At 47.2% G+C, this 25,355-nt stretch overlaps 1 protein-coding gene across 2 annotated transcripts in view; it reads right to left on the bottom strand.

Moving 5' to 3' along the window:
- Positions 1 to 4,627, bottom strand: part of NCOA3 (nuclear receptor coactivator 3) — a 74,240-nt gene extending 69,613 nt beyond the window's left edge. For both annotated transcript variants that reach the window (XM_040434573.1, XM_040434575.1), the window contains exon 1: positions 4,501 to 4,627. The gene's annotated coding sequence lies outside the window, so the exon portion shown is untranslated. The remainder of the gene's footprint in view (positions 1 to 4,500) is intronic.
- Positions 4,628 to 25,355: the final 20,728 nt, after the last annotated feature.

Genomic DNA, 25,355 nt, shown 5'->3' with positions numbered 1-25,355 from the left:
AAGGCAGACAGACAGTCACTTCCCATCTAGCCAGAACCCAAAGGCAGACAGTCACTTCCCATCTAGCCAGAACCCAAAGGCAGACAGTCACTTCCCAACGGCTGACAGTCGCCTACCATCTAGCCAGAGCCCAAGAGCTGACAGTCGCCTACCATCCAGCCAGAGCCCAAGAGCTGACAGTCGCCTACCATCCAGCCAGAGCCCAAGAGCTGACAGTCGCCTACCATCTAGCCAGAGCCCAAGAGCTGACAGTCGCCTACCATCCAGCCAGAGCCCAAGAGCTGACAGTCGCCTACCATCCAGCCAGAGCCCAAGAGCTGACAGTCGCCTACCATCCAGCCAGAGCCCAAGAGCTGACAGTCGCCTACCATCTAGCCAGAGCCCAAGAGCTGACAGTCGCCTACCATCTAGCCAGAATCACTTCCAAACTGAACCAGAGCCCAAAGGGCTGACTGTAACCTCCATTTAGCCAGAGCAGACAAAGCCGACAGTTACCATTTAGGTTATAGTCACACGATCGCATCCGTTTTGCAATCTGCAGATCCGGAAAATACAGATGTCCTATTCTTGTCCATTTTGTAGATAAGTATAGGCACGTTTTATAATTTGCGGCTCGGCTACAAGAATGTGTACGCATTTTTTGCCGTCTATAGAAAAAAATGTGGATTGGATGTGGACTGAAAATACAGTCATATGAATGTAGCCAGACCTCCAAAGCCTGACAGTCGCCTCCCCGATTGCAAGAGCCACCAGGGCTGACAGTCAGCTCCCCCCCCCCCCCCCCCAAGCCAAAGCCCCAAGGGCATCAGTCACCCACCCCTTGCCAGACCCCCCCCCCCCCCCAAGAACTGACAGTCATCACCCCACTAGGCAGACAGTCGCCTCTCCCCTAGCCAAAGCCCCAAGAGCTGGCAATCACTATGTGAAGCATCCATAGACAAGGGAACTGGAAGAAATACTCCAATTATAAGTGCAGCTATATACAGATACGTGCAGAGCCCCAGGAGCTGACAGTCAGTGACCCAGTAGCCAGGCCAAAGCCCAGATCACACACCTCCTCGGCTCCTTTAATTAAGACAAATGAGCAGAAAAGACGGTTCCACGTGACAAGGACAAGCCAGCAGCTGGTATGCCAGTATTTGTATTAAGAGCTGCAGGGGTTACTACAGGGGGTTAGGAAAATATATATATGGATAATTATATAATATATTGTCCACAGGACGGGTAGCTGTAGACTATGAGCTCTTTAATGATGTGTATATATACACACATATACAAACACATGCAGGGATATATCTCTCTCTCTATCTCTCTTGTGTATATGTAATATATAATGAAGGGGGTAAAATATGACAGTGTATACAATGTCTAAATATATATATCAATACATACACACAGTGTGCAACAGGGAAGGCATAAATATATACACGGGGGTACATATGACATTGTCTACAGGGAAGGTACACATAATATACATGTTGTATTGTTGTATATTATACACACAGGGTTATATATGGATATGTAATATAACAGGTACACACAGGAGAAACATAACGCATATATTACAGGAGGTTGTGACATGTGTATTACCTGCAGTGTGGGACAGGGGAGGTACAGAATATAATATATATACACATATATACACCAGGGGTAGATGTGACAGTGTATACAAAGTGTATATTACAGGGGGTGTAATGACCTGTGTATTACCAGCAGGGTGGGACAGGAGAGGTACATATGGTATACACACTGGGAGTAAGTGTGACTGTACACAATGTGTAGATTACTGTACATATCGTATACACACGGGTACATATGACAATGTACATTACAGGGGGCGCAGTGACATAAGCGTGTGTACATTACAGGGGGGGGCGCAGTGACATAAGCGTGTGTACATTACAGGGGGGGGGCGCAGTGGCATACGCGTGTGTACATTACGGGGGGCGCAGTGGCATACGCGTGTGTACATTACGGGGGGGGGGGGGCAGTGGCATACGCGTGTGTACATTACGGGGGGGGGCGCAGTGGCATACGCGTGTGTACATTACGGGGGGGGGGTGCAGTGACATATGTGTGTACATTACGGGGGGGGTGCAGTGACATGTGTGTACATTACGGGGGGGGTGCAGTGACATGTGTGTGTACATTACGGGGGGGGTGCAGTGACATATGTGTGTACATTACGGGGGGGGGGGCAGTGACATATGTGTGTACATTACGGGGGGGGGGGCAGTGACATATGTGTGTACATTACGGGGGGGGGGGGGCAGTGACATATGTGTGTACATTACGGGGGGGGGGGGGGTGCAGTGACATATGTGTGTACATTACGGGGGGGGGGGGGGCAGTGACATATGTGTGTACATTACGGGGGGGGTGCAGTGACATGTGTGTGTACATTACGGGGGGGTGCAGTGACATGTGTGTGTACATTACGGGGGGGTGCAGTGACATGTGTGTGTACATTACGGGGGGGTGCAGTGACATATGTGTGTACATTACGGGGGGGTGCAGTGACATATGTGTGTACATTACGGGGGGGTGCAGTGACATATGTGTGTACATTACAGGGGGGTGCAGTGACATATGTGTGTACATTACAGGGGGGTGCAGTGACATATGTGTGTACATTACAGGGGGGTGCAGTGACATATGTGTGTACATTACAGGGGGGTGCAGTGACATATGTGTGTACATTACAGGGGGGTGCAGTGACATATGTGTGTACATTACAGGGGGGTGCAGTGACATATGTGTGTACATTACAGGGGGGTGCAGTGACATATGTGTGTACATTACAGGGGGGTGCAGTGACATATGTGTGTACATTACAGGGGGGTGCAGTGACATATGTGTGTACATTACAGGGGGGTGCAGTGACATATGTGTGTACATTACAGGGGGGTGCAGTGACATATGTGTGTACATTACAGGGGGGTGCAGTGACATATGTGTGTACATTACAGGGGGGTGCAGTGACATATGTGTGTACATTACAGGGGGGTGCAGTGACATATGTGTGTACATTACAGGGGGGTGCAGTGACATATGTGTGTACATTACAGGGGGGTGCAGTGACATATGTGTGTACATTACAGGGGGGTGCAGTGACATATGTGTGTACATTACAGGGGGGTGCAGTGACATATGTGTGTACATTACAGGGGGGTGCAGTGACATGTGTGTACATTACAGGGGGGTGCAGTGACATATGTGTGTACATTACAGGGGGGTGCAGTGACATGTGTGTACATTACAGGGGGGTGCAGTGACATGTGTGTACATTACAGGGGGGTGCAGTGACATGTGTGTACATTACAGGGAGGTACAGTGACATGTGTGTACATTACAGGGGGGTGCAGTGACATGTGTGTACATTACAGGGGGGTGCAGTGACATGTGTGTGTACATTACAGGGGGGTGCAGTGACATGTGTGTACATTACAGGGGGGTGCAGTGACATGTGTGTACATTACAGGGGGTGCAGTGACATGTGTGTACATTACAGGGGGGTGCAGTGACATGTGTGTACATTACAGGGGGGTGCAGTGACATGTGTGTACATTACAGGGGGGTGCAGTGACATGTGTGTACATTACAGGGGGGTGCAGTGACATGTGTGTACATTACAGGGGGTGCAGTGACATGTGTGTACATTACAGGGGGTGCAGTGACATGTGTGTACATTACAGGGGGTGCAGTGACATGTGTGTACATTACAGGGGGTGCAGTGACATGTGTGTACATTACAGGGGGTGCAGTGACATGTGTGTACATTACAGGGGGGTGCAGTGACATATGTGTGTACATTACAGGGGGGGTGCAGTGACATATGTGTGTACATTACAGGGGGTGCAGTGACATGTGTGTACATTACAGGGGGGTGCAGTGACATATGTGTGTACATTACAGGGGGGTGCAGTGACATGTGTGTACATTACAGGGGGGTGCAGTGACATGTGTGTACATTACAGGGGGGTGCAGTGACGTGTGTGTACATTACAGGGGGGGTGCAGTGACATGTGTGTACATTACAGGGGGGGTGCAGTGACATATGTGTGTACATTACAGGGGGGTGCAGTGACATATGTGTGTACATTACAGGGGGGGGGTGCAGTGACATATGTGTGTACATTACAGGGAGGTGCAGTGACATATGTGTGTACATTACAGGGGGGTGCAGTGTGTTGATGCATATGACACTGCACATATTGTACATACACAGGGGTACACATGGCTATGTACATAACGTGTATACACGAGGACAGTCAGTTAAGTTTGCTGCTGCCGGTAGTTCCTGTTACACTGCACCGGAGGGCAGAGCCGTCGTGGTGACCGGACTGAGGACGGGGTGACAGCTCAACCCCCGTACAAGCTTGGAACTTTCCAGTGACCATCCCCCAACCTGATAGCCCTCCCGCCGGAACAGGGCAGGGACCGGGCCCCAGGCCACACACCCGTCACTTGGGGGAAACCCCGGGGAAGTGTTTTACTCACTCAGCCGCCGCCGCTTCTTCGGCTCCTTTATCCCCGCACCGAACACTCCGCCATTTTCCTCGCTGTTTATTTAAATGGCAAACACTCCCCGGGCAGGGAGAGTTCCGTCCTACCGCGGCGACTTTTGGGAACTGTAGTCCCGCTGTAGCCCGCCGAGCTACAAAGCCGGAGATTTCTGCCAGGGGCGTGGACTACATCCCCCGGCATGCCATGCGGCGCCGCCCGCAGCACCGGGGGGACAATGAAGCCTGGTGCTCAGCACTGGGGGGCTATTTATAGAAGGTAGCTGGATGAAGGGGGAGGAGGACGGGGCGCTGTGCGGGCGGCTCCCCTCAGGTGAACTCCGGGCTCTGTGGCACAGGCTGCTGGCTGGACATGGAGGAGAAGTCGGGGCTGGCAGTCAGCAGGGTGGGGGAGGGGAGGAGGGATTACCAGCTGACTCCAGGTCACAAGGGACAAGGGGGCTACTACACTCTGCAGACTCTACCACCCCCAACGGACAGCTGCTCCCTTTAAAGAGGTTCTGAGGCAGCTGCATCCATATATTGATGTCCGCCGACCCTGTACTGATAGCTGCAGCCATATGTTGTATACAGTATCATGCTGACAGAGCTTCCTTCAAAGAAGTAGTGAGGCAGCTGAGGCCATGTACTATATACAGTCCCTATATAGACAGCCTAACGGAGAGATGTGCAAAGGATTGTCAGCACTGAATCACTGTAACACACCCTCAGCTGTGAGCAATAGAAGGTCTGTAGCGGTTTTCAGTTCATGGATATAAACAAGAATGTTTCCATTCACTGACAGCAAGCAGAGAGCCTAATAACGATAAGGAATTGAACAAAAATCTGCCAGACAAGGATTCATACAGAGTGAATACACATTACACAATGTTCCTTTCTACGTATTTTATGGGATGTGTGTATTGAAAGTGGCGGGGCAGGCACCCGGCGGTTCACACGTGGCAGATATGCTGCGGTTTGTGTTTATTTCCGTGGCTCTACAGCAAAATCCACAATGGTCTCTTCTGCTGTATTTTCAGCCGCGTGTGAATGCACCCTAAGGGCTCATACACATGAATGTTTACAGCCGGCAAACAGCCGTTCACTCGAATAGGTTGACACACCGCAAGATATGGAGCGGAGGCACTACGAAGCGCTTCGGTGGGATTTCGGTCTGTGCTGGATTTTTCTGCGACTGTCATGTCACATTCACAGCATGTCACATGTCGCTGTGCGACACCATAGACCAGGGGTACTCAAGTTTTGTTTTGTTTTTTAAGTCCACATACCTGAATCTGCTGTAGGATGAAGGTCCGAGCTGTAAAACAAAAAAATATATCAGGAGCGTGCAGCGCTGCATTATTTATTTTTTTACAATTAACCACACCTCCAAGCCCACCTAATCCCCTTTCTGCCGACCAAACAGTAAGAATGTCCTTTCAGTGCACCCTAACAATAATGATGCCCCTTTAATGCCCCTCAGACAGTATGATATCCCTTTAGTGCTCCAAGGGTATGATACCCCTAAGTGCATCCTCATAGCAGGGTGATCCCTTGGTGCCCCCACACATTATGATGCTCCTTCGTGCCCCTGACACATTGTGATGCCTCCTTAGTTCCTCCCCACAGGGTATGAATACCCTAAGTGCCCCCTTACAGTAGTAATGCCCTCTTTGTGCCCCCTTCATAGTTATAATCCCCATTGTGCACCCTTTATAGTAATATTTCCCATTGTGCCCCCTTTATAGTAATAATCCCCATTGTGCCCTCTTCATAGTAATAATCCCCATTGTGCCCTCTTCATAGTAATAATCCCCATTGTGCCTCCTTCACAGTAATAATGCCCCTTAATAGTATTAATGCCCATTGTACCCCCTTCAAAGTAATAATGCCCATTGTGCCCGTTTATAATAGTAATGCCCATTGTGCCCCTTCACAGTAATAATGCCCTCTGTGCCCCCTCCATAGTAGAAATCCTCATTGTGCCCCCTTAGTAGTAATGTCCTCTGTGCTAGTAATGCCCATTTTCCCCCTTCACAGTAATAATGCCCTCTGTGCCCCCTTCAGAGTAGTAATGCCCTCTGTGCCCACTTCACATTAGCAATGCCCATTGTGCCCCCTCCGTAGTAGAAATGCCCATTGTGCCCACTTCACATTAGCAATGCCCATTGTGCCCCCTCCAGAGTAGAAATGCCCATTGTGCCCCCCCTGTGTTAAAAAAAAAACCCCACAGTAACTAGTCACCTTGTCCCGTTCCTGAAGCTCACAGTCCTCTCTCCCCTGCAGACACAATTCGCTCTACAGCACTGTGTGGGCGGAGATTATGCAGATTTCTGGGCTGCAGGCTCCGCCTACACAGGGCGGCAGCACGATCTGCGCCTGCAGGCTGAATGGTGGAGCAGGGGGAAGTCTCCTGCTTCACCATCCAGAGCGCTGCCAGCCTGAAGGAGGGGAGCCGAGCGGTGAGTGAGCTCCCTGCACTCCAGCAATGAGTTCTCCCACCTGTATTGATGGAAGCGCTTATTGCTTCTGGATTCTGGCACCCCCTGAGAGCGGGCACCCGGGGCAGACCGCCCCCCACTTAGCACGCCACTGCAGGGGTCCGGAGAGCTGGCAACCGCGGATTCAGACCGCCGTCCACCAGTTGAGTACTCCTGCCGTAGACTACCATTATAAAAATTGTTGTGCGACATATGTTGCAGTGTATTTGTACCCTATGTGCCGTGTAGCCCTAGCCTAAAGGTGTATTCCCATCAATGACATTTATAGCATCTCCACATTGTTGTAGTAAAAATATTAATAGTTGTAATCCACTCACATCAAAGTTTGTGTAAGGAAAAAGGTGAATCCCTTCTCTCAGCCCCAGTCAGAGAGAGACACCAATGTTACCATCTTGATAGAAAATTCTGAGCAACTCTCTCCGCCCTTCTCAGTCTGCTCACCTTTATTTACCAACAAAAGGTGTAAAAGGGGCTGGCCCAAGACAAGGATACAGGAAGTGATGTCAAAGGACAGGGCGGGGCAATCAATGTGGCTGGGCAGACAATGCACACGCCCCATCCCTGTATAAGGAAGGATGAGTCATGTCCATTGTCCGATCAGCCAGATGGCCGCCCACCCCCCATCACTGTCAGCATGGACCTCATTCAATACTGCTCAAAGGTGATCAGTATCTAATAAAGATCATTCTACTGGTTCCCTTAGGTTTGAATTTATCTGCGAGGCATTGCTACAGCTATTGTCAGTATACGGTACTAGTATACCGACAAGGCAGATATGCATGTCTTAAAGGCAGATATGTCTCCAAGCCCACGGGAAGGTTTTCATACTGACTGTTTTGCCACTGGTCCCGATTCAGCCAAAGTACCCTCTGCTAGAGCGCTCCTTGGCCAAATCAGACACGGGGAGACAGATGACAATTTATAAAAACACACACACATCCTAAAGTAAAATGTCCGCATAATAAAATTTCCACAACAGTCCCTCTTTGTCATATGCTCCCCAATGTCCCTTGACGGATCTCGATCTTCTTCTTTGAAAAAAACTGTCTTGTAAAACCTAACAGATGATGGAAAGTCAATCTTGACACGTCGCGTTGGTCGCCAGCTGGTTTGGGATCCTCTGCATCTGGTCCATGGATTGGTCTTCAGGGCATCTTGTCTGTTCGGGCTTCGGTAACTCAGTCGATTAGACATCAGGAACATCTCACTCCGGCGTATAGAAGGAATGGAAACAAAAAACATAAGTACATGTCCCATTTCCTTTCGCCCGGATCCAATGGAAAACCAGTGAGCCCCAAGACCTCCCAAAGCTTTAAAAAAAATTCTGACCCTCAATAGTCATAGCTCCGCCTCTGTCCTGCTCCTGTCAGTATGGGCCTGACCCTTGTCAATGGTGTCTGCTAGCCAGGCATAACCGTATACCTGTCACGAGGGTATCAAGAGCCACGTCTGACTCCGTTATACCCGGGGTCAGGAAGTCGCAGCGGGTGGCTGCGCGCTCTATATCTAAAGATCACGTTGTTTTTTAGTGATTGTTTTCTGTGTTTGCCTTGCTATTCTTTTTGTCTCTCTCAGGGATCCGTAGCTTCTCCTCCTCAGCTGTTTCTTGTCTGCCACTCCCTACCTCCTTATATTCTCCCCTCACACTTCTCTAGTTGCCAGTTATAGAGCTTCCTGCCTGGACATCTATACTGACCCACTGGAGTGGTGAATCCTGCTTGTCGTTCCTGAGTGCTACCCTCCGGATCCCTGTTGAGCTTATTGTTGTCTCCTGTTGTCGCCCACCTGGGAATATATGTTGAGTCTGTGTTGTCTGTCCTCCCCTTGGTGTTTTCCCTTAGAGCTAGTGGTGCGGACTAGTGTTCCCATCGCCCTGTTCACTACCTAGGGCTCAGCTCAGGGAAAGCCAGGGCTTTAGGCACGTGATCGGCGTACGGGTGAGGAACCCGTCTAGGGACGTCAGGGCAGCCAGGTGCCAGCCGCCAGGTGAGTCAGGGGTCACCATCTTCCCTCTCACTTGGGCAGGGCCTTCCTCGTTCCCTCCCTCTGTGTCACGTATGTGATAGCCACGCCGACCGTGATATTATAACTGGCCCTTACTTTTTGAGAAAAAAAAAAAAATTTATATAATTTTTTATTTGTTGTTTTTTTTTCTTCTCTCTCTCTCTACTTAGAATCCAATATGGATCCTATTGATGCCTTGGCAGAACAGCTTCAAAGCCTGTCTTTGGAGGTGGCAGGATTGAAGGCGTCTGTTCTCCAACAACAGCAGCAAATGCAGCAGACCGCACCCCCAGCGGTTGCTATGGGTAACCAGGTTGTCACTGAACCCAAGGTTGCTCTTCCCGACAGATTTTCTGGGGGAAGGGACAAATTTGCGACGTTCCGTGAGGCCTGCAAATTATATTTTAAGTTGCGCCCTTACTCCTCAGGTCATGAAGAACAGCGGGTAGGGATTGTCATTTCCCTGCTTCAGGGGGATCCGCAATCCTGGGCGTTCTCGTTACCCCCTGGTTCTCAGGCTCTTCGGTCAGCGGAGGGATTTTTTGGGGCTTTGGGTCTCATATATGATGACCCTGACCGAGTCGCCCTGGCTGAGTCGAAGTTACGGAGACTCCTACAGGGAGATCGGTCAGCAGAGGAATATTGCTCAGAGTTCCGTAGGTGGGCTACGGATACTCAGTGGAACGACCCGGCTCTCAGGAGTCAGTTCTGCTCTGGGTTATCTGAAAGGGTTAAGGATGCACTGGCGCTGTATGAGACCCCCTTTCCCTTGATGCTGTTATGTCCCTCTCTATCAGAATAGATAGACGTCTTAGGGAGAGATCGAAAATTCCGGAGCAATTGGTTACCTCTCCCAAGCAACAGTCAGCCTGTACTGACTTAGATGAGCCTATGCAGCTAGGCGGAACTTCTCGTCAGGTCCGTCCTCCCGAGGTTCGCCGTAGGGGGGGGGCTTGTTTTTTCTGTGGGGGGAGGGGTCACTTCATTAATGTCTGTCCCTCCTTTCTCAAAAACAAAAGACCGTCGGAAAACTACTAACCCCGGGCTGTGCGGAGGATGTCAGCCGGGGGGTATACGTTTCCTCCATACGAACATCTCAATTTGTGTTACCAGCGGTCATTGTTTTTGGTGTTAAGACGGAGTCTATTTCTGTTTTTCTAGACAGTGGAGCAGGGGTAAACTTGATTGATGCCCATTTTGCCCGCACTATGGGTTTGTCTCTCTGTACGCTGCAGAGACCTATTCCCGTATTCGCTATAGATTCTGCTCCTCTGTCTCAGAGAAACCTCACCCACATTGTTCGTAATTTACACCTTCGGGTAGGGGACCACCATAATGAGTGTCTTTCATGTTATGTTCTGGAGGGCCTTCCCTCTCCGGTGGTATTGGGTCTTCCCTGGTTGATAGCGCACAATCCAGTGGTGGATTGGCAGGCCAGGGAGATATTGGAGTGGAGTGAGCATTGCAGAGAGAATTGCTTAAATAACAATTGCTTAATCGCCTCCATAGCTTCCCTACCTACATTTATTTCGGACTTTGAGGACGTTTTTTCTGAAAAGGGTTGTCAGAAACTACCACCTCATCGTCCTTATGATTGCCCGGTTAACCTGATTCCCGGGGCAAAATTACCCAAGTCCAGGTTGTATAATCTTTCGGGTCCCGAGAGACAAGCCATGAAAGATTATATCTCCGAGAGTCTGGCTAAGGGACACATCAGACCCTCTTCTTCACCCGTGGCTGCAGGGTTTTTCTTTGTTAAAAAGAAAGATGGGGGCCTGCGTCCTTGCTTAGATTTCCGTGAGTTAAACCAGATAACCATCCGTGACCCATACCCTCTTCCTCTCATTCCTGACCTTTTTAATCAGATTGCGGGTGCTAAGTGGTTCTCCAAACTTGATCTTAGGGGGGCCTACAATCTGATTCGTATCAGGGAAGGGGATGAGTGGAAGACAGCTTTTAACACCCCTGAGGGGCATTATGAAAATCTAGTTATGCCTTTCGGTCTGACCAATGCCCCTGCTGTCTTCCAACATTTCGTTAATGATATTTTTAGTCATCTCATCGGCAGGTTTGTAGTCATATACCTAGATGATATCCTAATTTATTCGGCTGATCTGAAAACACATGAGGTGCATGTCAGGCAAGTACTGCAGGTCCTACGGACGAATAAATTATATGCGAAAATTGAAAAATGTGTCTTCGCTGTTCAGGAATTACAGTTCCTGGGATATCTATTATCTGTGTCAGGTTTCCGCATGGATCCTGGGAAGGTCCAGGCAATTTTAGATTGGGATCTTCCTGAGAACCTTAAAGCCCTACAACGGTTTTTGGGTTTCGCTAATTTCTATAGAAAGTTCATTAAAAATTATTCAGTGATCGTTAAACCCCTTACCGACATGACTAGGAAGGGGACGGATTTTTCCAAATGGTCTGTCGCGGCTAAAGATGCATTTTCCTCTCTAAAGGAGAGGTTTACCTCGGCACCTGTTCTAATTCAACCTGATGTCTCCCAGCCTTTTATTGTCGAGGTAGATGCGTCAGAGGTGGGAGTGGGAGCTGTATTGTCTCAGGGTCCGTCTCCTGGCAAATGGCGTCCTTACGCTTTCTTTTCCAAAAAATTATCTTCTGCGGAGAAGAATTATGATATTGGAAATAGGGAACTGTTGGCGATTAAACTGGCGCTTGAAGAGTGGCGTCACTTCTTAGAGGGAGCAATCCACCCCGTCACGGTGATTACGGATCACAAGAACCTTCTGTACCTAGAATCGGCTAAGCGTCTCACCCCTAGACAAGCTAGGTGGTCGCTATTCTTTACCAGATTTAACTTTGTAATCACCTATCGTCCTGGGGCAAAAAATACCAAGGCAGACGCATTATCTCGTAGTTTCCCTGGAGGGGGTAATGTTTGTGATCCGGTACCTATTTTACAAAGAGGAGTGGTTGTCTCTGCTGTACACTCTGTTCTAGAGGGAAAGGTGTTAGAGGCTCAGGGGGACGCCCCGGCCTCTTGCCCCTCAGAGAAATTGTTTGTACCGTTAAACCTGCGTCTTGAATTATTAAAAGAACATCATAATTCGGCACTTGCTGGACACCCGGGTAGTAAAGCAACCTTGGAGCTTTTATCTCGTCGTTTTTGGTGGCCAAGGTTGCGTCAGGATGTAATGGATTTCGTGTCTACTTGTTCTACTTGTGCACGCGCGAAAGTCTCTCATACACGTCCAGCAGGGTCTTTATTGCCACTTTTCATCCCCAATAGGCCATGGACACATCTGTCAATGGATTTCATCACTGACTTACCGTTGTGGGCGGGTAAAACAGTTATATTGGTAGTAGTAGACAGGTTTAGCAAAATTGTACACTTTTTTGCGCTACCCGCACTTCCTAATGCTAAAACTCTCGCTCAGGTGTTTATCAGTGAAATCGTGAAGCTTCACGGGGTCCCTTCCGATGTGGTTTCGGATCGGGGAACCCAGTTTATTTCTAAGTTTTGGAAAGCTTTTTGTTCCCGTTTGGGGGTTCACTTGTCCTTTTCCTCAGCTTTCCATCCTCAGTCGAATGGACAGACTGAGCGTACCAACCAAAACCTAGAAACATATTTAAGGTGTTTTGTGTCTGAAAACCAAGAGTTGTGGTCATCATATTTACCGTTAGCTGAGTTTGCCATAAATAATCATTATCAGGAGTCCACTGGCAAGTCACCATTCCTTGGTGTATACGGTTTTCATCCCCAATTTTGTACTTTCAAAGAGGGGGGGTCTTCTGGGGTTCCCGAAGAGGAAAGGTTTTCTTCATCTCTTTCATCGGTATGGCAGAAGGTGCAAGTTAACTTGAAAAAGATGAGTGGTAAATATAAATGCATGGCCGATAAGAAACGGTCGCCAGGTCCGGACCTAGGAGTGAATGACTATGTGTGGTTGTCTACTAGGAATATTAAGTTGAAGGTTCCTTCTTGGAAACTGGGTCCTAGGTTCATTGGTCCCTATAAAATAGTAGCCGTCATTAACCCTGTGGCTTTTCGCCTGGAGCTACCTCAGACTTTTAAGATCCATAACGTCTTCCATAAATCGTTACTCAAGAAGTATGTTCCACCTCTAGAACCATCGCCGCTGCCACCTCCTCCTGTCATTGTGGCTGGTAATCTGGAGTTTCAAATAGCCAGAATTGTTGATTCTCGTCGGGTCCGCCGCTCTCTTCAGTATCTGGTGCATTGGAGGGGTTACGGTCCCGAGGAAAGAATGTGGGTTCCAGCGTCAGAGGTAAACGCCAACAGGTTAATTCAGACTTTCCATGCCTCTCATCCGGAGAGACCTGGTCCTGAGTGTCCGGAGGCCCCTCGTGAAAGGGGGGGTACTGTCACGAGGGTATCAAGAGCCACGTCTGACTCCGTTATACCCGGGGTCAGGAAGTCGCAGCGGGTGGCTGCGCGCTCTATATCTAAAGATCACGTTGTTTTTTAGTGATTGTTTTCTGTGTTTGCCTTGCTATCCTTTTTGTCTCTCTCAGGGATCCGTAGCTTCTCCTCCTCAGCTGTTTCTTGTCTGCCACTCCCTACCTCCTTATATTCTCCCCTCACACTTCTCTAGTTGCCAGTTATAGAGCTTCCTGCCTGGACATCTATACTGACCCACTGGAGTGGTGAATCCTGCTTGTCGTTCCTGAGTGCTACCCTCCGGATCCCTGTTGGGCTTATTGTTGTCTCCTGTTGTCGCCCACCTGGGAATATATGTTGAGTCTGTGTTGTCTGTCCTCCCCTTCGTGTTTTCCCTTAGAGTTAGTGGTGCGGACTAGTGTTCCCATCGCCCTGTTCACTACCTAGGGCTCAGCTCAGGGAAAGCCAGGGCTTTAGGCACGTGATCGGCGTACGGGTGAGGAACCCGTCTAGGGACGTCAGGGCAGCCAGGTGCCAGCCGCCAGGTGAGTCAGGGGTCACCATCTTCCCTCTCACTTGGGCAGGGCCTTCCTCGTTCCCTCCCTCTGTGTCACGTATGTGATAGCCACGCCGACCGTGATAATACCTTCCTCACAACTGGAGGATCCCACAGCTACGGGTTGCCTAGCTGCCCGGACACCCATACAGGATTAACAAGCGAGGAGCCAGAGCTAATATTAATATTACCCTCTAGGAATGTATCGTTATCAACAAATGCCTTCTTGTAACAAATAAACAAAAGTGATACTCTGCATTCTTTGACTTAGTTGAGCAGCTTTTTGCAGTGACCGGTGTGGATCCAGTTGTCTCGTCCCTCGAACTTCAGAGAGGTTGGCGTCATCAGCAGCACCTGGAATGGCCCAAGATATCTCGGCTCTAGTCCTGTCCTCAGATGTTTCTTTAGCACGACCCAATCACCTGGTTGACTAGAATGAACACTGGTTATTGAGTCTGGGTCCGGAAGAAAACTCCCGAACCCGGTGGTGGACATCGGGTGATAACCCGTGGGGCTGCCTGGGGGCATACCTGATGGAATAAAAGGGTTACAGTGGAACATTCAGGCCATGGATCGGCCGTGAGTTTTACCTTCTTTGCAAAAATCGGAACCAAGTACCAGCAAGAAAAGGATTGACATTTAAGAGGTTAGAAAGTTTGAAGATCATTGTTTTCTGCACCACTTTCCCCCCTTCTCATCGTCCTTAAAACCAGGATGAAGAGAAGCTGGATTAAACATGGTGCATCGTCTGAAGGTTAGATGGAGAGATGATAGAGAAAGAGAAAAGCACTTCTCTTGGACTCTGCAGTCTTAGCGGGACAGGAGTACATGACAGTGTTAGTTCGCACTGTCTGGGACTTTTGAATGCCCTGTTGCTGGAGATCGATGGATTCGTGCAGCCACAGTTCTGCTTTCTGGAGGGAACCCTGGCTTTGGAGTCTAGTGTGGAGGTTACGGACAAACTTTTTCCCAATCCAGACCTCAAAGGTCCCTTCCTTGGGATGGTCCACTCTGAACCTACAGTCTATTGGTGCCAATCTTTGAGGGGCTTAACAACTCCTCCTCCATAGATGGATTTCATGTACTGCTTGGCTATCCTATAGTCAGAAGTGGTACCCTTCTGTTCCCTAATTTCCACAACAACATGATATACCAGAATGGTTGGAGAAATGCCAGTAGAACGGGGCCCCGTTTGCCAGCTGCTGTGTGTGGAGAAATGACCGCCCATTTCTCAGTTCACTTCTAGGGGAGTTCCAAGGACAGCAGAGGAACGATTTAGGTACGCCGATCCCCACCCCTGCCCTTACAACGCTGCTCCAGCCCCCGCTGCTCTCTAGACACCCAGGAAGTGGCTTGGATTGACTGTCCGGGCAATCACTGGCCGAGGTGGGTCAATCACGGCGAGTGATTGACTGAGAGGACAGACTAAGCCACTGTGACGGCTGTGTCATGGTCTTGTTGTGCGCCATGACACGTTTGACGTGCATACTGGTTGCCAGGGGCAACGTGTTGTTTTGCTGTGTGTTTGTGTTTTGCTCCCTACTCCGGGTTCCTTCCCTGTCTGTATGTCAAACTAGGTAGACACTGGACAGATGGAATCTCCAAGACAGGAGCAAGGCTCCAGCACCAACAGAGGCTGGAGGACAACTGCCTCCAGCCTACAAGTCACAGGCAATATAAACACCAAGTGACCACACCCAGCCAGGTAGTTAACCCCTCCAGCACCAGACAGGGAAGGAACCTGGAGGAAGGAGCAAAACACAAACATGATGCAGAGCAACATGTTGTTCCTGGCAACCAGCATGCACGGCAAACGTGTCATGGCGCACAACAACAAGCCGTGACAGCCACTTCCTGTGTGTTGACAGAGAAGTGCAGAGCAGCGGGGGCCGGAGCAGCATCGGGAGGGCATGTGAGTAGTGATTATTTTATTTTTTACCCGCTTTTTTTAAAATTACTCAATAGAACCTCTTTAATTCTATAGGATGCCACTTTATGGGTTCTGTACCTGCCTCAAACCTAACCCAAAGCAGCTAATCAGATCGGCTTCATGTGCAGCAGTAAGATCCAGAATGACGGTGCTGCTGCCTCTTCCAGGCAGATTGTCCATGTGGAAGCAGTGGTGTCATGTCTGCCATAGACGCTGCTTCAAAAATTAAGATCAATACTGTAGAAGTAATCCATGAATAATGTCAATATAGATAAAACGTAACTTTTACTATTATAATCAATAAAAAAAGATGGCCCTTAACATAAACAAAAATGACAACAAAAAGAAGGAGAAATGTGGTAAGAATGATGGTGCATGGCAGCACCCATAAACTGGTGAATATAGAAAACCGTTTGGCCTACCACACCCCAGGTATGTTCATCGATTGTCCAACAGGTAACAGGTAAAACTATCCCTGAACAGTATGGTGATGCACGTCACACAGCCACTGCACCTAAGACAGCCCTTGGGTTTGCGGTCTTCGCTTAACTATTTGTTCCTCCCCTGGTGTTTTCCCTCTCTCCTGTTGATTCATCAATGGGTTTCATTCTCTACATTGTTCAATTTTGGCCACACCATTGTGTTATGCCATTTCTTTTATTCTAGTGCCGTGATGCTTTGAGACTATTTCTATTTTTGTCACTCCAGTAATGCCGTTTTGCAGATGGTGCGGCCCTTTATTTAGGGCCCTACAGTTGACATGCGCCGGGAATGCGTCCCGGTTACCCGGCAACAGTGTCATCCAAGGATTGTGCTTGCATCTTGCTCGCCCTGACGCGATGACGTCATCGACGCCTTGATGGTGGGAGTCATGCCTCGTTCTGAGGCGGCCCAGCATTTAAATACACGCGGGCTTAGCGTTCGTATTAGGCTACAATCTGCCCGCAGGATACATCAGGCTCTTGTGAATGGAGAAGTGGGGCATGGACCCGCCACCGCCACCCTCCTTCCTAAAGAACTAAATCTTCACCCTAGTTGTAGTTCTGTCTTGATTTATGGATACAAGTGGACGGAGTTAGTTTATTGTAGCTACGTTTTCACGTATCCAACACCATGATGAACGTTATGCTGCCTGTAACATCGTCCAGCATGACTGGTTTGGCAGTAGGTCACTGATGGTCTGGGGAGGCATGAAATTTAATGGTTGCACAAACCTCCAAATGAGAACGGTCTTCTGACTACTGTTTAAAGGGATTATGTCATGAAACATATTCTACATTTTTCAAACCAGCACCTGGATCTGAATACTAGTGTTGAGCGAATCGGGTTTGGATTGCCGTGTCCGAAACCGATTAGTTTGAAAACTTTGTTAACAATATAGCCTCCGTCCTACTGTAGAATGTATTGGCTCCATGGAGATCTTTGCAAACTTGTGGAAAAAATCGCGAGACTTGATTCGTCTCGTGTCTGTGGTGTGACACTTCATTTTATTTGCATAAATGACTGGGTCAAAATCCGAAGCTGAAATTGGCTTCGTTAATGAGGCAGGAAGCAGAGTTCGGCTTCGGATTTTGACACTATAATTTATACGAATAAACAAAGTGCAAGCAAGTCTCGCGATATTTGCTGCATATTCGCAAAGACCTCTGCAGAGCCCATACATTTTACGGTAGGATGGAGGCTATATTGTTAACTAAGTTTTCAAATGAATTGGGTTCGGATACAGCAATCCAAACCCGATTGGCTCAACACTACTGAATACTTTTGTGATTGCATGTATTTAAATACAGTCCTGATCAAAAGTTTAAGACCACAAAAAAATCATATTTAGCATGGCTGGATCTTAACAAGGTTCCAAGTAGAGCTTCAACATGCAACAAGAAGAAATGGGAGTGAGACAAAACATTTTTTGAGCATTCAATATAATGAAAATAACGATTAAACTGAAACAGGCTGTTTTTCAGCTGATCAAAGGTTTAGGACCACACCTCCAAAAAAAAAACTAAATCCCCCCCAAAAGAGAAATCCAACTTCCAAACATTAACTCAGTAATGAGTAGCTCCGCCGTTATTGTTTATCACTTCCAAAATTCGTTTCGGCATGCTTGATGCAAGCATTTCCATGAGGTGAGTGGGAACATTTCTCCAAGTGGTGAAGACGGCCGCACGAAGGCCATCTACTGTCTGGAACTGTTGTCCATTTTTGTAAACTTCCCTTGCCATCCATCCCCAAAGGTTCTCAATTGGATTTAGATCAGGGGAACACGCAGGATGGGCCAAAAGAGTGATGTTATTCTCCTGGAAGAAGTCCCTTGTCCTGTGGGGATTGTGTACTGTAGCGTTGTCCTGTAGAAAAACCCAGCCGTCACCACACAGACGAGGGCCCTCAGTCATGAGGAATGCTCTCTGCAACATCTGGACATAGCCAGCGGCCGTTTGACGCCCCTGCACTTCCTGAAGCTCCATTGTTCCACTGAAGGAAAAAGCCCCCCATACCATTATGGCGCCCCCTCCACTGTGGCGCGTAGAAAACATCTCAGGTGGGATCTGCTTGTCATGCCAGTAACATTGGAAACCATCAGGACCATCAAGGTTAAATTTTTTCTCATCAGAGAATAAAACTTTCTTCCACCTTTGAATGTCCCACGTTTGGTGCTCTCTTGCAAAGTCCAAACGAGCAGTTCTGTGGCGTTCAAGGAGACGAGGTCTTTGAAGACGTTTTTTGCTTTTGAAGCCCTTCAGTCTCAGATGCCGTCTGATGGTTATGGGGCTGCAGTCAGCACCAGTAAGGGCCTTAATTTGGGTCGAGGATCGTCCAGTGTCTTGACGGACAGCCAATTGGATCCTCCGGCTCAGTGCTGATGACATTTTTTTGGGTCTTCCACTTGACTTTTTTGTTCCATAACCCTCAGGATCATTTAGGAAATTCCAAATGACTGTCTTACTGCGTCCCACCTCAGCAGCGATGGCACGCTGTGAGAGACCCTGCTTATGTAGTTCAACAACCCGACCACATTCAAAAAGGGAGATTTTTTTTGCCTTTGCCATCACAACGTGTGACTACCTGACAGAAAATGACAATGAATCCACATCTTTGCACAGATTTGGCCTTTTAAAGGCATGGTGTCCTAAAATTTTGATCAGCTGAAAAACAGCCTGTTTTAGTTTAATCGTTATTTTCAATTAATTGAATGCTCAAAAAATGTTTTGTTTCGCTTTCATTTCTTCTTGTTGCATGTTGAAGCTCTACTTGGAACCTTGTTAAGATCCAACAATGTAAAATATGATTTTTTGCCATTTTTCAAGTGGTCTTAAACTTTTGATCAGGACTGTATGTAGTATAGCCAGTGAGCTATTCATTAAAATATACCGCATCTGTATAGCGCCACCTGCTGTTTGTTCTTTTCTTTATTTTTTTGTCCGTCTCACTGAGCAGGTCGAATGTCCTAAGTTAAAATCTTCAAGTGCCACCAACCATATGTTCTGCTAGAAGCTGTGGCAATTACAGGAAGAGAGCTGCAGCAGAAAGAACATGCCCCCTGAGCTGCCAGGCTGAAGATAATTGAACAGTGAATGTGACCCATGTGAGGTACAGGCCTGGTTCTAGCTTTGTTAGAAAGGTATTGCCATGTACTATGTGATGTCTGTTTTTTTTTTTTCTTTACATCAATCATGGCATAACCCCTTTTAAGTACCAGGATAAAATACTCAGAGCCATCATCAATGGGCCCTGGGATGCTCCTGGTGCAGGACAATGCCTGGCCTTATGTGCCCAGATCGTGTAGGCAATTCTTGGATGATGAAGGCATTGATGCCATTGACATGCTCTCGCGTTCCCCAGACCTAAATCCAATTGAGAACCTCTGGGACATCCAATGCTGCCAAGTAGTGCCACAGACTGTTCAGGAGCTCACTGATGCCTCGATCCATGTCTGGGAGGAGATCTTCCAGGTCACCATCTGCCCTTTCATCGCAAGCATGCCCAGTTGTTGGGAGTGCATCTGATTGACAGGGGTCCTGGGTGAATGGGGCTGATCTGCACCCAGGCCACGTGACATAGTCATGACATCACTGGCATGCAGGAAGCTGCCAGAAGGCTGTGGCGCTAATGTGAGCGTGCTGCCTTCTCAAACAGCCAATCAGATGCTGATGACCTGAAGCCTATTGCACTGGAAGTAAAGCCCTGATGTTTGCATAGTACTGACTTCAGCCCTGGCTAGCATCTGGGCTGTTCTGCACTTGCGCTGATTCCTGAAGCGCCGGCACATGGGTGAGAATATCATCACTGCCTGGCCCTGTCACTCAGAGCTGGGGGCGGAGCTAACCACTATAGGGAAGAGAGCTATTGGTATGATGAGGTCCAACGCTGATGCCCTCATTGCACTAAAAAGCTCATTTGTATAATCCAGAAAGCATAATTTCTCACCAACGGAGTCACTGATTTCCAAGTGGACAACAAAGTTTGCATCAGGAGACCGTTATGAAGCTACCAGTTTATTTGATTTATTACTCAGTAACATGGTGATAGATGCACTTTCAGGGGCGTAACGATCGCGGTTGCAGAGGGTGCGACCGGGCCAGGCAGGGGGCGGGGGCCCACAAGTGCTTTCAGCCAATTCCCTCTGCTTTGCATTATAAAAGCCAGTTCGGATGCGCATATCCCCATACCCTCTCCTGCGCCACCGCCACGTTATCATGGCATGTCGGCGAGACCCAGTGCTGGAGTTCATGGGTCTTGCGGGATGACGTGATGACGCGGCACGGCAGAGGGTATAACGGGATGTGTTTGCAACTGATTGTGCAAGCAGAGACGGAGCGGAACAGAACAGAGGTAATTATTATTTTTTTTTTAATGTATGCCCATTCTGGGGGGGCACCCGGCATTATGAACTTTTTAGAACTAGAAAGGGAACCCACTGGCTATATATATATATATATATATATAAACAGAGGGGGCAAAAAAATCTAATATGCAGAGTGAGAGGGGGCAAAATCAAATATATACAGAGTATGAAGGGGGGAAATCAAATCTATACAGAGTGAGAAGGGGTAAAATCAAATATATACAGAGTATGAAGGGGGAAAATCAAATATATACAGAGTGAGAAGGGGTAAAATCTAATATACAGTTGCAAAAAAAGTATGTGAACCCTTTGGAATAATATGGATTTCTGCACAAATTGGTCATGAAATGTGATCTGTTCTTCATCTAAGTCACAACAATAGACAATCACAGTCTGCTTAAACGAATAACACACAAAGAATTAAATGTTACCATGTTTTTATTGAACACACCATGTAAATATTCACAGTGCAGGTGGAAAAAGTATGTGAACCCCTAGACTAATGACATCTCCAAGAGCTAATTGGAGTGAGGTGTCAGCCAACTGGAGTCCAATCAATGAGAGGAGATTGGAGGTGTTGGTTACAGCTGCCCTGCCCTATAAAAAACACACACCAGTTCTGGGTTTGCTTTTCACAAGACTCATTGCCTGATGTAAATGATGCCTCGCACAAAAGAGCTCTCAGAAGACCTACGATTAAGAATTGTTGACTTGCATAAAGCTGGAAAGGGTTATAAAAGTATCTCCAAAAGCCTTGCTGTTAATCAGTCCACGGTAAGACAAATTGTCTATAAATGGAGAATGTTCAGCATTGCTGCTACTCTCCCTAGAAGTGGCCGTCCTGTAAAGATGACTGCAAGAGCACAGCGCAGACTGCTTAATGAGGTGAAGAAGAATCCTAGAGTGTCAGCTAAAGACTTACAAAAGTCTCTGGCATATGCTAACATCCCTGTTAGCGAATCTACGATACATAAAACGCTAAACAAGAATGGATTTCATGGGAGGATACCACAGAGGAAGCCACTGCTGTCCAAAAAAAACATTGCTGCATGTTTACAGTTTGCACAAGAGCACCTGGATGTTCCACAGCAGTACTAGCAAAATATTCTGTGGACAGATGAAACCAAAGTTGAGTTGTTTGGAAGAAACACACAACACTATGTGTGGAGAAAAAGAGGCACAGGACACCAACATCAAAACCTCATCCCAACTGTGAAGTATGGTGGTGGGGGTATCATGGTTTGGGGCTGCTTTGCTGCGTCAGAGCCTGGACGGATTGCTATCATCGAAGGAAAAATTTATTCCCAAGTTTATCAAGACATTTTGCAAGAGAACTTAAGGCCATCTGTCCACCAGCTGAAGCTCAACAGAAGATGGATGTTGCAACAGGACAACGACTCAAAGCATAGAAGTAAATCAACAACAGAATGGCTTAAACAGAAGAAAATACGCCTTCTGGAGTGGCCCAGTCAGAGTCCTGACGTCAACCCGATTGAGATGTTGTGGCATGACCTCAAGAAAGCGATTCACACCAGACATCACAAGAATATTGCTGAACTGAAACAGTTCTGTAAAGAGGAATGGTCAAGAATTACTCCTGACCGTTGTGCATGTCTGATCTGCAACTACAGGAAACGTTTGGTTGAAGTTATTGCTGCCAAAGGAGGTTCAACCAGTTATTAAATCCAAGGGTTCACATACTTTTCCCACCTGCACTGTGAATGTTTACATGGTGTGTTCAATAAAAACATGGTAACATTTAATTCTTTGTGTGTTATTAGTTTAAGCTGACTGTGATTGTCTATTGTTGTGACTTAGATGAAGATCAGATCACATTTTATGACCAATTTGTGCAGAAATCCATATCATTCCAAAGGGTTCACATACTTTTTCTTGCAACTGTATACAGAGTATGAAGAGGTAAAATCAAATATATACAGATTGAGAAGGGGTAAAATCAAATATATACAGGGTATGAAGGGTCAAAATCAAATATATACAGAGTATGAAGGGGCAAAATCAAATACAGTGGGATGCGAAAGTTTGGGCAACCTTGTTAATCGTCATGATTTTCCTGTATAAATCGTTGGTTGTTACGATAAAAAATGGCAGTTAAATATATCATATAGGAGACACACACAGTGATATTTGAGAAGTGAAATGAAGTTTATTGGATTTACAGAAAGTGTGCTATAATTGTTTAAACAAAATTAGGCAGGTGCATAAATTTGGGCACCGTTGTCATTTTATTGATTCCAAAACCTTTAGAACTAATTATTGGAACTCAAATTGGCTTGGTAAGCTCAGTGACCCCTGACCTACATACACAGGTGAATCCAATTATGAGAAAGAGTACTTAAGGGGGTCAATTGTAAGTTTCCCTCCTCTTTTAATTTTCTCTGAAGAGTAGCAACATGGGGGTCTCAAAACAACTCTCAAATGACCTGAAGACAAAGATTGTTCACCATGATGGTTTAGGGGAAGGATACAGAAAGCTGTCTCAGAGATTTCAGCTGTCTGTTTCCACAGTTAGGAACATATTGAGGAAATGGAAGACCACAGGCTCAGTTCAAGTTAAGGCTCGAAGTGGCAGACCAAGAAAAATCTCGGATAGACAGAAGCGACGAATGGTGAGAACAGTCAGAGTCAACCCACAGACCAGCACCAAAGACCTACAACATCATCTTGCTGCAGATAGAGTCACTGTGCATCGTTCAAACATTCGGCGCACTTTACACAAGGAGATGCTGTATGCGAGAGTGATGCAGAGGAAGCCTTTTCTCCGCCCGCAGCACAAAATGTGCTGCTTGAGGTGGGCTAAAGCACATTTGGACAAGCCAGCTTCATTTTGGAATAAGGTGCTGTGGACTGATGAAACTAAAATTGAGTTATTTGGCCATAACAAGGGGCGTTATGCATGGAGGAAAAAGAACACAGCATTCCAAGAAAAACACCTGCTACCTACAGTAAAATATGGTGGTGGTTCCATCATGCTGTGGGGCTGTGTGGCCAGTGCAGGGACTGGGAATCTTGGCAAAGTTGAGGGACGCATGGATTCCACTCAGTATCAGCAGATTCTGGAGACCAATGTCCAGGAATCAGTGACGAAGCTGAAGCTGCGTCGGGGCTGGATCTTTCAACAAGACAACGACCCTAAACACTGCTCAAAATCCACTAAGGCATTTAGGCAGAGGAACAAGTACAACGTTCTGGAATGGCCATCTCAGTCCCCAGACCTGAATATAATTGAAAATCTGTGGTGTGACTTAAAGAGAGCTGTCCATGCTCGGAAGCCATCAAACCTGAATGAACTAAAGATGTTTTGTAAAGAGGAATGGTCCAAAATACCTTCAACCAGAATCCAGACTCTCATTGGAACCTACAGGAAGCGTTTAGAGGCTGTAATTTCTGCAAAAGGAGGATCTACTAAATATTGATTTCATTTCTTTTTTGTGGTGCCCAAATTTATGCACCTGCCTAATTTTGTTTAAACAATTATAGCACACTTTCTGTAAATTCAATAAACTTCATTTCACTTCTCAAATAGCACTGTGTGTGTCTCCTATATGATATATTTAACTGACATTATTTATCGTAACAACCAACGATTTATACAGGAAAATCATGACGATTAACAAGGTTGCCCAAACTTTCGCATCCCACTGTATGTACAGAGTGAGAAGGGGTAAAATCAAATATATACAGAGTATGAAGGGGCAAAATCAAATATATATACAGAGTGAGAAGGGGTAAAATCAAATATATACAGAGTGAGAGAAAAATTCAATCCAATAATGGGGGGCGGGGAATCCAAAGTTTGCCCTAGGGCCCATAGAATTCTAGTTACGCCATTGTGCTCTTTAAAGAGGACCTTTCACCGATCCTGACATTGTGAACTAAGTATCATGACATATACAGCGGCGCCCAGGGATCTCACTGCACTTACTATTATCCCTGGGCGCCGCTCCGTTCTCCCGTTATGTCCTCCGGTATGTTCGGGGACTTGGTTATAGTAGGCGGAGACTTAGGGGACTTGGTTATAGTAGGCGGAGTCTGCCCTTGTTCTGCTGGGCGTTTCCTTCTCCTAGGCTGTAGCGCTGGCCAATCGCAGCGCAGAGCTAATAGCCTGGGAGTTTTTTTCTCCCAGGCTGTGAGCTCTGTGATGCGATTGGCCAGTGCTACAGCCTAGGAGAAGGAGACGCCCAGCAGAACAAGGGCAGACTCCGCCTACTATAACCATTTCCCCGAACATACCGGAGGACATAACGGGAGAACGGAGCGGCGCCCAGGGATAATAGTAAGTGCAGTGAGATCCCTGGGCGCCGCTGTATATGTCATGATACTTAGTTCACAATGTCAGAATCGGTGAAAGGTCCTCTTTAATGTAGCGCTTTCACCAAAAAATTTTATTCTCTGACCTGTTAGATAGGTACATGATGTATCTTGTAACAAAGGTAATCATTCCAGTGACTGTATTTGTGAGTTATCACATTGACTCTCCAAATAACACAGCATCTTATGTGTGGACTGAAAGTCAGTTTCTCTATGTATTTCTACGGCAGCCTCAATGCCCATCTCATAGGAATGAATAGAGAAGTAACTGACTTCCTGTCCTGTGTCAGTTGGTAATCAGAGTGCTGGTCACATGAC

Source organism: Bufo bufo, chromosome 6 (assembly GCF_905171765.1).
Source record: "Bufo bufo chromosome 6, aBufBuf1.1, whole genome shotgun sequence".
Classification (NCBI taxonomy): Eukaryota; Metazoa; Chordata; class Amphibia; order Anura; family Bufonidae; genus Bufo; species Bufo bufo.
The sequence above is the reverse complement of the archived record's forward strand: the minus strand, read 5'-3'. Positions and strand labels throughout refer to the sequence as shown.